Consider the following 16957-nt stretch of genomic DNA (forward strand, 5'->3'; position numbering starts at 1 on the left):
CGATGCTTCCTTGAGCAGCTTCCTTTTGTAATGGTGCTGTGCTCTGTTCTGTATCTTGCCATTGCACCGACTTCCTGAGTGTCTGAATGCCCTCTATCATACCGATACACTCGCGAACCTCACACGGTTCCAGTAACATGCTTTTTGGAGGTCTGAGTGGTCTATTCCTGTTCGTAGTCGGTTTCCTATGAACTGATTCGCAAAACCACTTCTCTGCGATGCCAATGAGCTGATAAAGTTGAAACACATGCCTTGCAGCTTCACCCATTCCCTGCAGTAATTCACTACGCCGGGTCGGACGAGAATGACAAGACGTTCAGCATTTCATAAACTGTATCACCACTCAGATACAGTTCCTTACTATTAGGACAGATATCACTTATTGTGAGTAACCTCAGAGAGAGACAAGTGACAGACAGTCGCCGTGACTCGATGGGCTGAACGCCTCTGTCAGCGGGAGAATGCTGCTAAGCGTTTATGCCATCCCACTGCCTGTCTCTGGGACAGACTGAGGGAGCAATAACGTTCATTTTTAACCGTCCCTTCCGTGTTGGACCGCCTGCAGCTCAGGGTCGTGGGGATAGCTGTCAGTGAGTGAAGGTTTCACTCGGATTCTCTTCATCTGGGACACTTGGGGCTCAGATATTAACTGCTGCACGGTCGCAGCAAAGAAAGCGATGCCCACTTTGCAATAGACTTTCCGTAAGATTGCTGCGTGAAGACGATTTCTGAACACCAAGCAGGCTGCACATCAATGTGAATTTACCTGGGCGAAGAGTCCTCGGTGTTCATTTCTCTCTGTCCTGCCAGCACAGCACCTTTCTGTCTCTCTGATATCAGACCTTTGGAGAAAGTTCACAATCAAAGCTCACTTCCCACGCATTAGTGTTACTGATACCTCTCACCGCAAGGGATTGAGAGAGAGAGCAGAAGAGCGAATGGACTCTTCCCTCCAACACCCCCCACCCCCCCCCCCACCCCCCGCATCCCGCTCCCAGAACAGCTTGCAAGTAGGAACAAATTGGTTTCATTATCCGCCAGTGGAGAGAGTCCAGTTCCTGGGGATGAGACAAACATCAGCGCCCCGTGGACAGAATGACAAGCAGATGTTCTGGAAACTGCTGCTTGCAATTCTTGCAGCAAAGTAGAATGTATTTCACACTGAGCAAGTTCAGCTGGCTCAGAGTCTCCAGTGAACATTGCTCTCTGAGTTTATATTTGCACATCGGCGACATGTCTGCACAACAGCACATGACACTACAGCAGTGAAGATCTTTTGACGTCATTCTCGAACATGCAAGTCACACGCCAGATGAAAAGCTGAATACTTCTCTGGAAAAGCAGGAGAATGGCACAGCGGGTGCATGCTGGGATCATAACCTAGAAGCGAAACCATTTTCTCCTTTTCACTTAATGTCGTCTATAACAGCTTTCCCGTATAACGGCGCTCTGTTCTGTTCCTTGCCTTGTCATCTGCTTCCCAAAACGTCGGGTATCTGATTTAAATATGTCACATTGATACACAAGTCAAATTTATACAGTTGCGCTTGCACACTTTCGGAGCTCTGAGTTGTCTTGTCCAGTTTTCTGTCGGTGTGTTCTGAACTCAAGTTTTAAACCTCTTCCCTCTGATGGCAATGAACCGGTCAAGTTGTAACACATGACTTGCTGGTTTGGTCCATTCTTGTAAAGAAACCAACGTCCGTGTAATAAAAGACTTTCTGCAGGTTTGCTGTGTCAAGACAAATTCTGAACACCAAACAGGCTGCACCAAAATACACTCATATCAATTTGCCTGAGGGAAGAGTCTCCGGTGTCCATTTCTCTCTGTGCCGGCATCACAGCATCTTTGGAATAAGTTCAAAGTTGCCCATTTCCTACGCATGACTGTAACTGACTTCTCCTGCCTCACGTCATAGTGAGAGAGAGCAGAAGAGCGAATGGGCTCTGCCTTCCACCAGCACAGCTTGTAAGTAGAAACGAAATGGTTCAATTATCCACCAGTGGAGAGAGCCCGGTCCCTCGGGACGGGGCAAACAGCAGTGTCCTGGGAGCAGCGAGACAGAAAGAGAAGCAGATGTTCGTGAAACTCATTACTACTTGTAATTCTGGGAGCAATGTACAATGTATTTCGTACTGAGCAACTCCCAGTTGCTTCAGGAGCTGGACGCGTGCATGACTTTTGGCTCGTTGGTCTCGGGGTGTGATGCTAGCTTTGGGTTTTCTAGCTTATACAGACGGGTGGGAGGTGCCGGGCTCCAATTCCAGGCAAACCCTCATTTCTTAAATTGACCTGAGCAAAAATGCCGGGTCAGTTTTCTCAAAAAGCCGCTTCGTTAAATCAGATCGGACTGCCTGAATTAGGAATGGGACAGAGGTATCATTGCAGTGAACACGGCGAAGGGAAACACTTGCTCAAAGTGAGAACAAGTATTGCAGACTTTTCGCCCGCGCAATCCGAGTCTGAATGAATCCTCCACCTGTATTACGCTCAATTCTGAGGGTGATACTTCAGGAAGCGGGGAGGGAAGTCATTGCAGACAGCTCTGAACAGGTTGAAGTGAATGTTACCGTGTATGAGGATTGTCAGTCATGAAGGTAGATTGGATAGTTTGGGGCAGCTCTCTTTGGAGAACAGAGGGCTGAAACCTGGTCTGATTGAAGTTTTCCACGTCATTTAGGGTTTAAAACAGAGGAAATAATGCAGTGAAAATGCTCCCAGGCCTGAAAGGATCGAGAACAATTTGGCAGAGATTGAAAGTCATCAGGAAAATAAGTAAAAGTGACATTAGGAAGACCGTTTTCACACAGGGGGTGGGGTCAGTAAGTCGCTGTCTGACAGTGACAAAGAGGCAGATTCAATGGACACAAAAGGGAATTCGGTGGGAATGTTCAATGTAACAATGTGCAGATTTACAGGGAGAAGGCGACAGAATGAGACACTTATTTACATATTGTGTTGAACCAGCAGAGCTAAGGTGGGCTGCATGGCCTCAGTCTGCGCTGTCACACATTTTGTGATTCTGAGTGAAATCGGAGTTGGACCAATAAAACGTAGGAAATTTGACAACGGATATATTCTGCCCAACAGGATACTCCATCACAGCAATGAAGGTGTTTTGACATCATTCTCGAAGGTACATGACACAATGCAGATTCAAAACCGAGTATTCCTTTGAATCACTGAGTAATTTGTTTCCAGTTATTCAGTTGAGGTGAGCGGAGTTGCGCATTGGGAGCCACTCCAGTTGATAGGTCGAAGCCGTTTTCTCCTGTGTGATAGTCCAACCAGCACTCCAATTTGCTGTGCTTCCAGTCAGAAGATGCAGATTACTATCCCATACTGATACACGGGCCACGATGACCCAGCTGTGGTGTCAAGCTTGTGAAGGGCTGAGTGCTCTTCTCCTGTTCTCTGTCTGGCTGCTGTGATCCGAATCATCAAACCCCTCTTCTCCGAGATAGGAATAAACTGTTGAAGGTGAAACACCTCAGTTGTGGTGTGTTCCATGCGCAGGAGGCCCTGCAGTAATTCCCACAGTTTCACACAGCAGCATCCTCTCGGTGAATTACGCTTGGCAAAAATATCGACTGAACCAAATCAATGTCCGCCATTGGATTTTACTGACACCGTTTATAAAATTCAGGCTCACCGTTAATGTGGAGAGAGGCCGTCAGACTGTAGTTTCCGCTCCTTCTGTTGAATAAAGATAATTTTAACTGAGTCCAGTGAGAGGAAAGGATATGCTGTTGGTGGGAAACATTTCTATCTGAACTCGCATTCACTCTCCTGATAGATTGAAACATAAAGCTGGGAGTCTCTGGATTATGTTGTAAAAAAATTGGTATTATGTTATTCACACCGCGCTGTCACCAACTGAATGAAACGGCTGCCCAGAGGGAGGCGGCTGTGTTTGAATCCCGTGATGAACTGGGGGAGCTGAGCATTTACCCAAACAATGGGCATACCACCTCCCAGACACAGTGTTCACAAATCAAACTTACAGCAAAGCTTCACGTGTGATTGAAAGTTCCTGGAAGGAAGGCTTGGCTCAACAAATACTCCTTTCTTAATTTGCAATGTAAGAAGCGGATATTAGTGCGCTGGACGTGATTTGACGCGCTACGGTGGCGCCACAAGCTCACGGATGGCATACACCCACTATTCATGCTTAATGATCGTACAACAATGATTTTACGTCATGACGAACAACCGAGATCAACAGTTCATGTCTGTTCTGTCTCTCCCCCCTCTCCTTCTTTCTCTCGAAACAATTTCTAACTCTACCTCAATAAAAAGGTGAAAGAACTGCGGATGCTGTATATCAGAAACAAAAAACACAGTAGTTGCGGGTGACCCTTCTACAGAACTGATGGTGATCGGGAAAACGTTGGTTTATATGCAGGAAATACCGTGGGAGGAAGGCGGATGCAGTAAATGACAGATCAGGACAGAGCCCAAAGCGAGGGAAGAATTGTTGGACAGAAAAGGGAGTTGATAACGATCCGCGTGGGATGGTAAATGGAGACTGTTCATGGCTAAGAATACGTAGTGTATAATGAAAGACTATGTGATAACAAGGCTTGGTGTGTGTGGAAGGGACGAGGATACTATGGATTGCAGACCCTAGAGTTATTGAATTCGATATTGGGACCGGAGGATGTATGGTCCCCAAGTGTAAAATTCGGTGCTCTTCGTTCTGCTGGTGCTGAGCTTCGATGGAACACCATAGCAAACCTGAGACAGAGATATTGGCCAGGGAACAGGATGGGCTGTGGAATTGGCAGGCAACTGGAAACTCAGGGTCTTTTTTGCGGGCAGAACGTAGATGTTCTGTGCAGCAGTCACCCAGTTTACACTTCGTTTTCCCCAATGTGGATTAGACCACATTGTGAGCAGCAAATGCAGTAGACTGGGTTGTGGGAAGTGCAGGTAAAGTGCCCCTTCACCTGGAAGGTACGTTTGGGTCCTTGTGTAGTGAGGAGGGAGCAGGTAAATGGGCTGGTGGCACACATTCGGCAGTTGCAGGAGAAAGTGTCGTTGGAATGTTGTGGTGGGAATAGGGGTAGGGTTGATGGAAATGAAGGAAGAGTGGAACCAAGGTATACTCCTGCCCATTTACCTATCCGCCAAATAGAGGAATTTGTAAAGAGTGCACAAGGAAATTTTCTAATTCACAATGAGGATGTACATACTGGCGAGGGTGCAAAAGCTAAGGGCCAGCAACCATAATTCAATTAACATTAGAATAGAGATTGGAAATAATATATCAGATCTAAAAGTTGAAGTTCTAAAATTGAGCAAGACTCAGGTATTAGGCAAGAACTTTCAAAAGCTGATTGGGGGCAGATGTTTGCAGGTTAAAGGACTGCTGGAAAATGGGAAGCCTTCAAATATGAGATAACCAGAGTCCAGACACAGTATATTCCAGATAGCGTGAAAGGAAAGGCTGGTAGGTGTAGGGAATGCTGGATGGCTAGAGAATTTGAGATTTTGGTTAAGATAAAGAAGGATGCATATATCAGGTGTCGACAGAGAGATCGAATGAATCCTTAGAGTATAAAGGCAGTACGAGCATACTTAAGAGGGAGATCATGAGGTCAGAAAGGGGACATGAGATAGCTTTGGCAAACAGAGTTAAGGATAACCCAAAGGGTTTTTATAAATACATTAAGGACAAAAGTATAACAAGGGAGAGAATAGGGACCCTCAAAGATCAGCAAGGCGGCCTTTGTGTGGAGCTGCAGTAGATGGGGGGCGGGGGGTGGGGTGTGTGATTCTGAACGGATATTGTGCATCAGTGTTTACTGTGGAGAAGGGCATGGAAGACATAGAATGTGAGAAAGTAGATGGTGACATGTTGAAAAAATGTCCATATTACAGATAAGAAATTGCTGGATATTTTGAAATGCATAAAAGTGGACAAATCCTGAGGACTTGATCAGGTGTACCCTAGAACTCTGAGGGAAACTGGGCAAGTGATTGGTGGGCCTTTCACTGAGATATTTTTATCATCAATAGTCACAGGTGAGGTGCCGGAAAGCTCGAGGGTGGCTAATGTGCTGCCACTATTCAAGAAAGGTGGTAAGGAAAAGTCAGGGAACTCGAGACCCGTGAGCCTGACATTGGTGATGGGCACGTTTTTGGAGAGAATCCTGAGAGATGGGATTTGCATGTATTTGGAAAGGCAAGAATTGATTAGGGATTGTCAGCATGGCTTTATGCTTGGGAAATCAGGTCTCACGAATTTGATTGAGTTTTTTGAAGAAGTACAAAGTGGATTGATGAGGGCAGAGCGATGGACGTGATCTATATGGAATTCAGGAAGGCATTCATCAAGGTTCCTCATGGGAGACTGGTGAGCAAGGTTTAATCTCAAGGCATGCAGGGACAACTAGCCATTTGGATACAGAACTGGCTAGAAGAAAGAAGACAGAGGGTGGTGATGGAGGGTTGCTTTTCAGACTGTAAGGCCTTTGACCAATGGTGTACCACACGGATCGATGCTGGGTCCGCTACTTTTTGTAATTTATATAAATGATTTGCATGTAAACGGAGGAGGTATAGTTCGTACGTTCGTAGATGACACCAAAATTGGAGGTGTAGTGGACAGCAAAGAAGGTTACCTCAGATTACAAAGGGACCTTGATCAGATGGGCCAAAGGGTTGAGGAGTGGCAGATGGAGGTTAATGTAGATAAATATGAGGTGCTGCATTTTGGAAAAAACAAATCAGAGCAGGACTTTTACAATTAATGGTAAGTTCCTTGGAAGTGTTGCTGAGCAAAGAGACCTTGGAGTTCAGGTTGATAGTTCCTTATAAGTAGAGACGCAGGCGGATTGGATAGAAAAGAAGGCGTTTGGTATGCTTTCCTTTGTTGGTCAGAGCATCGAGGATAGATGTTGGGAGCTCATGTTGCCACTGTACAGAACATTGGTCAGGCCACGTTTGGAATATTGCATGTAATTTTGATCTGCTTCCTATAGGAAAGATGTTGTGAAACTAGAAAAGGTGCAGAAAAGATTTACAAGGATTTTGCCAGTGTTGGAGGGTTGAACTATAGGGCGAGGCTGAATAGACTGTTTTCTCTGGAGTGTCGGAGGCTAAGGGGTGACCTTATAGAGGTTTATAAAATCATGAGGGATATGGATAGAGCAAATAGACAAGTTAGTTTCCCTGGGATGGGGGAGTCCAGAACTACAGGGCATAGTTTTAGGGAAGGGAGGGGAAAGATATAGAAGGGACTTAAGGGACAACCTTTTCACGCAGAGGGTGATGCATGTACGGCATGAGCTGCTGGAGTAAGTGATGGAGGCTGTATAATTACAGCATTTAAAATGGATCTGGATGTGTATATGAATAGGAAGGTTTTATGAGGATTTGGGTCAAGTGCTGGCAAATGGGACTAGATTAGGTTCGGATATCTGGGCTGCATGGACGAGTTGGACCGAAGGGTCTGCTTCCGTGCTGTACATCTGTGTCACTCTGTGAGACTCCATGGGATTCTCTCGGAGAAAGTGAGGACTGAAGATGCTGGAGATCCGAGCTGAAAATGTATTGCTGGATAAGCGCAGCAGGTCAGGCAGCATCCAAGGAGCAGGAGAATCAACGTTTCGGGCATGAGCCCTTCTTCAGGAATTTTTATCTATAAACTATAAACATTCCCTTAGTTAAATATTGTGAAGTGTGAAGCCATTGTTTTAGTCCCCAAGTTCGACCTGAGCACCCCCTCCCCCATCTCAGTAACTCTGTTGACAGCCTTCATGTCACATTTAAAACGAGAATCAATAGATTCGTGAAGAGTCGGGGGATGAACAGTTACAGGAAAAAGGCAGGAAAGTGAATGTGGGGAATGTCAGATCAGCTACAATTCTACTCAATGGAAAAGCAGGCTCAAGGTGTTGAATGGCATTTTCCAATTCCTATTTCTTATGGTTCCCGAGCCCTTCACAAGGTGTGTGTGTGTGTGTGTGTGTGTGTGTGTGTGTGTGTGTGTGTGTGTGTGTGTGTGTGTGGGTGTGTGTGCGTGTCTGGATGCGCACGCACGTGCATACATGCATGCACGGTTCGTGAATGGTAGATTTTCTGCCCTAAAAAGGACAGTTTCTGTAGAAACACAACAGTTCTGGTAGCATCTATGAAGAAACAAGTGTTATTGCTTTGAGTCCCGTGAACCTTCAAAACTTGGCTGGATTCAAAACATTAACTGGTTTCTCCCCACAGATGCTGCCAGACCTGCTGCGTTTCCCCAGCAATTTTGCCTTTTGATGCTGATCTCCAACAGCTGCAATTCATTATTTTAGTAAATAACTGTTTCCTGGTTGCCAGGACAGAGAGAAACTTTCACCTCCAGATCTCTTTATTAGTTGAACATAAATTCCACCAGCAGCCATGATGGGATTTGAATTTGCGTTCTCAGAAGACCTAGTTCTCTAGGTTGCTCAACCAATCTTCCCTTCAATGACAATTTTCTCCTAACTATTTTCCTTTATTCATTCACGGGATGTCGCATTTTGTCTCCCACTATTGTTCTGGTAAACATCAACTTAACTTTCCCGCTGTTTCCCCATAATCATCAATTCCCTTTCGGATTAAAAAAAAATTAGTTTTTAAATGCACTTAACAATCCAGTCGATTCAGCGTCTTCCTGTAGCTTAAACCCTCCAACCCTGGCAGCATCCTTGTAAATGTTTTCTGAACCCTTTCAAGTTTCATAACCTCCTTCCTGTAGCAGAGAGCCCAGAATTGCCTGCAGTATTCCAACAGGGGTGTAATCAATGTCCTCTCTGAAGATGACTTTAAAAAAGATAACAACAGGCAAATCAGGTTACTTGGGTATGACTTTCCCATAGCAGTTTGTTTTGGCTGTCCTTCATTAATCTATTTTTTTTTCAGTAATGAGAAAATATTTTGTGGGATGTGATGATTGCGAGCACATCCAACATTTGCTCATTGTCCCTCATGGCCCTTGAACAGAGGAATTGTGACTACATGCTAGAAGGCAGTTGAGAGTCAACCACATTATAGTAGGTCTGAAGACACAAGGGGTGTGTGTGTGTGTGTGTGCGTGTGTGTGTGTGGGGGGGGGGGGGGGATGGGGGGGCACGCAGGACGTGCATACAATCATGCAGGATTCATGAATGGTAGATTTCCTGCCCTAAAAAGGACAGTTTGTTGAGAAACACAATAATTCTGGTAGCATCTATAAAGAGACAACAGTGTTACTGCTTTGAGTCCAGTGGTCCTTCAAAACTTGGCTGGATTCAAAAGATTAACTGGTTTCTCTCCACAGATGCTGCCAGACCTGCTGCGTTTCCCCAGCAATTTTGCCTTTTGCTGCTGATCTCCAACATCTGCAATTCATTATTTTAGTGAATAACTGTTTCCTAGTTGCCAGGACCGAGAGGAACTTTCACTTTCAGGTCTTTTTATGAGTTGAACACGAGCAGCCATGATGAGATTTGAATTTGTGTTCTCAGAAGATCTGTGGGTTGCTCAACCATTATCACTAGATCCCAATCTTCCCTTCAATGACAATTTTTTCCTGAATATTTTCCTTTATTCATTCATGGGATGTCGCACTTTGTATCCCATTATTGTTCTGGTAAACATCAACTTCACTTTCCCGCTGTTTCCCCATAATCCTCAGTTCCCTTTCTCATTTAAAAAAGTATATATCTTAGTTTTGAATGCACTTAACAATCCAGGCTCAACAGCTGTCCGAAACATACAATCCCTTATTTGCAGGTTATTCCCTCTGGTTCTAAACTCACACACAAGGGGAAACTGTCCCACATCTAGCCTGTCACGTCTCCTCATAATCTTGTTTGTGACAATAATATTTCCTCGAAATCTTCTAACTGCTATTAAACACAGGCCCAACCGACTCATTTCTCCTCATAAGACATTATTTCCATCCCTGATACCATCCTGGTCAACCTTCTCTGGACTGCCTCCAATGCCAGTATATCTTTCCTTAGCTAAAAGGCCCAAAATTGTTCCCAGTGTTCAGTTGTGGCCTAATTGGTGTCTGATTTCGGTTCATAATAACCTCCCCACTTTGATACTCCATTTAAAAACCAACATCCCATTTGCCTTCCCTATTACTCACTGAACTTGGATGAAGTGTTCATGGATGCGAGCTTGCAAATCCTCCTATTCAGCAGCTTTCTCCATTTAACATTCAGCACTTTTCCTCCTGGCAAAGTGCACAACCTCATTTTCCCACATTCTATTCCATCGGCCAAGGTTTTGCTCATTTGCTTAACCTGTCGATATCCCTCTCCATGTCATCCTCACCACCTGCATTCCAATCAACTGTCTCTACTGCAGTCTCGGCAATAGTACATTCACTTCACTTATCCAAGTCATTCATATCCATATTGTAAATAATTTTGGCCCCAGCACTGATCCCTGTGGTACATTGCTAGTTACAATTTGCGATCCAGAACATAACCCTTACCCCTACTATATCATTGGTTAGCCAATCATCTATTCATATGATCAGAGCGTCTCCAATATCATGTGAATATCATTGGCTCTGCCAGCAAGTCTTTCCAAACTGTCCTTGAAAAAGTGGTGGTGAGCTGCCTCTTAAATTGCTTCACAAATATGATGTGGTCAATAATAAAAGCTCAGGAGCGAGTTCCAGGATCTTGATCAATAACATCGAAGCAATGCGTAAATGTCACATTTGAAATGTTGTGTTCACACTTATTTCCTCTTGCTGGTTGAAGTGATGGAGTGGAAGTTGCTCTTGAAGAGCCGCCACTCATATAATCAAGACGGACAGATCGATTGTGGCCACACACTCTGACATTTTGACTTCTCATCAATCTATATTCTTTCCATCCAAGTTTTAGTCACATCAAAATGCCACGCAATGCTGTTATGGCCTCAGGAAACTAGAATAACGTGAAGATCGCTGGGATTATTTTCGACATCCGACTGCAATATAAACACAGATCATTGTTTCCAGTTTTGGTGGAACAAAAGACAGCGTATCGCTGGATAATTACAGTTAGTGCAAACACAGCTAGCCAACAATAATATTAATACTGTTCACTTCAATGGCCAAATTTCAATTGAGAAACCAAGTGCACTCGGCTGCTTGTAACATAGACAACATGACAAAATGGCTCATAGGAGGAGAAATTGGGCATTGAGGAGGAGTGAAATGTTTGCTTTTGGTCACCTCCAGAATTGTTAGAAAAACAGGTTGAAAGAATTCTGAAAAGTTGGCTGAAGTAGTGGTGTGGCATAACACTTCAGACAGTGCAAAGTGGAAGTCCACTTTCTAGTGGAAGAAAAAGACAATTCTTATTTCTGAAGGAACTGGGAAACAGAAGTGGGGATGAAATCTGTCTTGGGAGTTCTTTCCTATTTGTTGAGGATGTTGCTTCATCACAGTCTGGGTTTAGAGCTGAAGTTCTTCATCAGGAATAAAGGGTGGCCCAAGGGGGCTGAGAGATAAATGGGAAGGAAGTGGGGCTGGAGGGAAGGTAGCTGGGAGTGCAATAGGTAGATGGAGGTAGGAATTGATGGTGATAGGTCAGAGATGAGGGTGGAGTAAATAGGTGAGAAGCAAGGTGGACAGGTATGACAGGTCAAGAGGTTGGTGTCGAATTGGAAAGTTGGATCTGGGACAAGGTGGGGGAGAGGAAATGAGGAGACATTGAGCAATAGCATCACATGGTTTTGACCCATCGACCTCTGGGTTAACTACCCAGCACACTCAAGAGGCACTACTCTGCTTTTGGGCTCCCAGCAGCTGGATTGTGGATCAGTTTAAAGTAGATCCTATATCGCTTATTACATCGGTACACAAGGCAGTGAAGAGAGGTTTCAGCACTCAGGCCTTCATCAATTAGGGAATTGCGTATAGATGTTGGCAAGTTATGTTGTAGTTATACAAGACGTTGATGAGGTTGCACCTGGAATATTGTGATCAGTTTTGGTCCCCTTGGTGTTCTGACTTCTGACTTCTTCAACTCTGGGTTTGTGTTGAACTTGATGGGATACTTTGTCCAACTCAGCATGTTTAAACAGTATCTCTCAGAGGGATTCATCTGAAACTTTTCAGGAGGTGAGCTCAACAAGATTGAACTATTCAAAGTTACTTGGACTCTATTTTAAAGTTACATCAGGACCAGTAGTCAGAGACACGTACAGCATGGAAACAGACCCTTCGGTCCAACTTGTCCATGCTGACCTGATATCCTAAATTAATTACTCCCATTTGACAACACCTGGCCCATATACTCTGGCAGCTATTTTCATATATGTACCACCCTCTGCATGAAGAAGTTGTCCTTTTAATATATTTCGCCTCTCACCCTAAACCTCTGCCCTCTAGTTCTGGACTCCCCCAGCCCAGGGAAAATACCTTGTCTATTACCCTTTCCATGCCCCTCATGATATTGTAACCTCTATTAGGTCACTCCTCTGCCTCCGATGCTCCAGTGAAAACAGCTCCAGCCTATTCAGCCTCTCCCTGGAGCTCAAGCCCTCCAACCCCCAGCAAAATTCCCATAAATCGTTTCTCACAGAGAAGTCAACGTTTCAGTCCTGAAGAAGGGTTAATACCCAAACCGCTGACTACTCCACATCCTGGTGCTGCCTGGCTTGCTGTATTCTCCCAACCTCCTGCTTGCAGCTTCGGGTTGCAATATGTCGTGGCTCAGTGGCTTCCACTGCAGCCTCACAGCGCCAGGGACCCAGGTTTGATTCCAGCCTTGGGTGGATGTCTGTGAGGAGTTTGCACATTCTCCCAGTGTCTGCGTGGGTATTCTCTGGGTGATCTTGTTTTCTGCCATAAACCAAATATGTGCAGGCCTTGTGGATTGGCCATGCTTAACTGCCCATAGAGTTAGGTACATTAGTCAGAGGGAAATGGGACTGGGTAGGTTACTCTTCGGAGGGTTGGTGTGGACTTGTTCGGACAAATGGCCTGTTTTCACACTGTAGCTAATCTCATCTGCACTACTTTTGTCACTAACGAATGGCAGAGTAGACTCGACGGGCCGAATGGCCTAACTTCTGCTCCGATGGTCTTGCGGGCTTAGGTATTTTTGGATAATTTAATTGGCAATGTGCAGTCCCTGGCTGAATTTGTAGCAGTGCCTGCGCTAGTGCTTCCGCAAGTTGCAAGAAAACATGAACCTCTTCCCACACTCGGGCCAGCTGAAGGGCCTCTCCTCAGTGTGGACACACTGTTACCTCAGCAGGGCGGAGGAATTGCTGAAGGCCTTCCCGCACTCGTGGCAGGAGAACGGCTTCTCCCTAGTGTGAATGGACTCGTGCCTCAGCAGGGCTGAGTAACTGCTGAAGTCCTTCCTACACTTAGGGCAACTGAACGACCTCTCCCCCATGTGGACACACCAATGCACCAGCAGGTCGGAGGAAAGAGCAAAGCCCTTGCTGCACTCAGGACAGCAGAAGGGCCTCTTCCCCTCTGTGGACCCATTGGTGCTTCAGAGCCCTTTAAAATTTCACAACATCCTTCTGATAGGATGGAGACCAGAATTGCACACAATATTCCAAAATTGGTCTTACCAATGTCCTGTCCAGCCACAACATAACTTCCCAACTCTAATACTCAGTCAGAGGATTGGGAAAGCTTTCAAAACCTCCAAAAAACAAACAGGAAAGAATGGAGGGAAAAACCGAATTTTTGAGAGTCAGCTTGGAAGCATCAATGAGAAATCAGCAAACTGGGTTTATTGGGTACCCATTCTCATTAAAAACACGATATACGTATTTCTCTTCTGCTCTTCGTAGTTTCTCTGTGCTGTAGTGTGTAGTGGCTCTTTGAAATAATGTCCTGATGCAGTTTCGTTGTGGGTGTTGGGATGATTGCTTCTGTAATTCAGTACTTGGTTTGTGTGTGTTGTTTTTCTGTCGACGCTCGTTTGAAATTCCCCATTGACTGTTCGCTCTACTGTGACATCTAGGAATGGCACTTTTTTGTCGTTCTCCTCCTCTTCAAACCAGGAGCCCCCCTTAGACCATAGTCTCACTACTTGGAACACCAATATGCAGACTAGTCAAAGGCCTCCACTGAAGACTAAAACACCAAGTCGAAGATTCACGCCACTCCATTTACTCCATCCAAGAATTCCTGAACATCAAAGACGCTAAGATAGAAGAGGATGGAATAATGATGTCCTTTGATATAACAGCCCTGTTCACATCCATTAACATCAACGTGGCCAAAGAAAACTGAAGACACTATTGGAAGAAACAAAGACACAAACACAGCACCAACTTCATCAGCAAAGATAGCACTGTCAACCTCGTGGAACTGTGCCTTACCACCAACTTCATATTCAGTAACAAGCCCTACAAACAAATCAATGAAACACCCATGAAACCACCAGTATCAGGATTCCTAGCAGAAGCAATAATGCAAAGACTCGAACAAACAGCCCTTCCAACGATCCAACCCAAACTTTGGGTCCGCTACAGCGATGACACTTTTGTCATCAAAAAATGAAACAAATTTGAAGAAACCGACAACACCGTCAACAATATCCTTACTGGCATAAAATTCACAAAAGAGGAGAACAACATCAAAGTGCCATTTCGAGATGTCACAGGAGAGCAAACAGTCAATGGTAAATTCAAAACAGCGTCTACAGGAAAACAATGCACGCGATGCAAGAACTTAACTACAGAAGCAATCATCCCTACACATACAAACAAATCTGAATCAGGACACTATTTCAACGAGCCACTACACACTGCAGCGCCCAGGAACGACGAAGATAAATAAAAAAACTGAACAGCATATTTAAGAAGAACGGGTAGCCTATAAACTCTGAGAAGATGGCTTCCCTGACCGGGAATCGAACCCGGGCCGCGGCGGTGAAAGCGCCGAATCCTAACCACTAGACCACCAGGGAGACACGGGCAAAAGCTCTCAGCTCTACTGAAAATTACGTTGCTGGCCGGAAATCGAACCTGGGGCGCGGTAGTTCGCAGGCTTTCACCTGTGCATCCAACATTGTCATTTCTTGTATCCATTGCTCCCGATGCGGTCTCCTCTCCATTGGGGACACTGGAGACTCCTCGCAGAGTCAAGTCACAGCGCTTGAGGGAACATCTCCAGGACACCCGTACCAAACAACCCCATCGCCCTATGGCCCAAAATATCCACCCCCCCTCCAACTCTGCACATCAACAAACTGACACAAGCAGACACAACATCTACAGAAACCCTAGCACATTACTTTACATTAAAGACATCTGGGAAATGATGTCCAGAAAACTTAACCCTCTCAGCATCATGGTCGCCCACAAACTTACCAACACACTTAAACAGCGGCGAATGAACCTGAAATACCCGATACAAACAACCAGCGAACGAATGTTATTTACAAAATACCATACAAGGAAATATATACATGAACTCTGCCACACAGTTCTCTGTGGCAAGAAATGCTGGGATGAGATAAGGAAGATTTTTTCAGCCAAAACGAATCGACACTGACTGGACAGCCATTTAAAATCAACGCTGTCAGCCCAGGATGGAAGACCCGAAGTTTTCTTATTTCCTGAAGATTTACAAAGCTGAGACTGGGTTTTGGTGTTTGTTCCCTTTCCACTCCCAAGAGCCGCAGTGGTTGGGGCGGTGAGTTGGGGAAAGTGAAATGTGCCCGTGAGCAGTGTGTGGGGCTATTTCAGCTTCCCCTCCTCTGACAGCGCTGTGACGTGACTCTGATGTTCTCAGCGACACTTACTGACGCGAGACAGTGAAAAGATTCTCATTCCCGCAGATCGGGAATTCAAACCGTATGCCGGCTTCAGGACAATGAGAAAGATTAATTGGGGTGTGTGAAGAAGCTTTGAGCTGCATTTCAAACAGGTCAGTCGAGTCAGATGCATCATCCATTGCGCCCCTGGCCCTGTGCGAATCTAACCCATGCTGCAGAGTTCAGACGTTAACACGGACATGCGCAGCAATGGGAACATTCACAAGAGGAACAGCCAAAGATAATCACCACCACTGCTTCTCTTCAATAGTCCCAACTTTGTGAAGCAGTATCTTTCACTGGCAAATAAAACACCTTTGTCCTCAGGTGCCTGCTTCATTTCGATCACGACTTCACGCCCCTCACTGTTCTAGTCTCATTTCCAAATACTTGGCTCAGAGCCTCAAAAGCAGCTCTGTGGGTATCTGCTTGTTCCACCCTGACTGGCAGTGGGTTGCAGATTTCCGACCCCTCCACTGATTTGAATCTTAAAGAAGAAACCGGGGAACTGTCTTCTTTTTTTTTTGACGACATTTCTCAACTCGAGTCGGCAAGATTCACAACCTCGTGGGGAAACCGCAATCAATCTCAAATCCATCGTATTAGCCACTCGACCCACGAATAAAGAACCACACTGACAGATTCATTGCCCAGGTCTCTCTGCCTCTGGAGCTGAGAAAAAGTGAATCATTGCAGAGTTTGTTTGAATCCAATCACTTCACAGGTTTCGAAAGGGTTAAACATCTGCACATGCCGAGTCTGGTTGTTTCATCCCGAAAGATGAAATGAACTTTCAGTTAAAAACAAAAACAGAAATTGCAGGAGCAACTCAGCAGGTCAGGCACCATCGGTGGAAAGAGAATCAGAGACAATATTTCAGAATTCTGTTTTCTCCCACAGGCACTGCCAAACCTGCCGAGTTTCTCCAGCAGTTCCTCTTTCTGTCTCAGATTCTCAGCATCCGCAGTCCTTTACGTTAGAAATTAAATCAATTCAGCGTCATGTGCGGGAATGAGAATCCTTTCAATTTCCCAAAAAATTGGCAGAGATTTCAAGGCATTTGGAAAATAAGTAACATTAGGAAGAACATTTTCGCACAGGGAGTGGTTCGGATCCGTAAATCCCTGTCTGACCATGACAAGGAGGCAGATTCAAGAACACAAAAGGGAATTCGGTGGTCATGTTCAAAGTAACAATGTGTAGA

The 16957-nt window shown here is 45.1% G+C and overlaps 1 non-coding gene across 1 annotated transcript; it reads right to left on the reverse strand.

Annotated features, from left to right (window-relative positions):
- Positions 1-14832: 14832 nt before the first annotated feature.
- Positions 14833-14904, reverse strand: trnae-uuc (transfer RNA glutamic acid (anticodon UUC)). The gene has a single exon. It is a non-coding gene; the product is annotated as a tRNA-Glu (tRNA).
- Between the last annotated feature and the right edge of the window lie 2053 nt (positions 14905-16957).

The sequence above is a fragment of the Chiloscyllium punctatum genome, chromosome 36 (assembly GCF_047496795.1).
Source record: "Chiloscyllium punctatum isolate Juve2018m chromosome 36, sChiPun1.3, whole genome shotgun sequence".
In the NCBI taxonomy this organism is placed as follows: domain Eukaryota; kingdom Metazoa; phylum Chordata; class Chondrichthyes; order Orectolobiformes; family Hemiscylliidae; genus Chiloscyllium; species Chiloscyllium punctatum.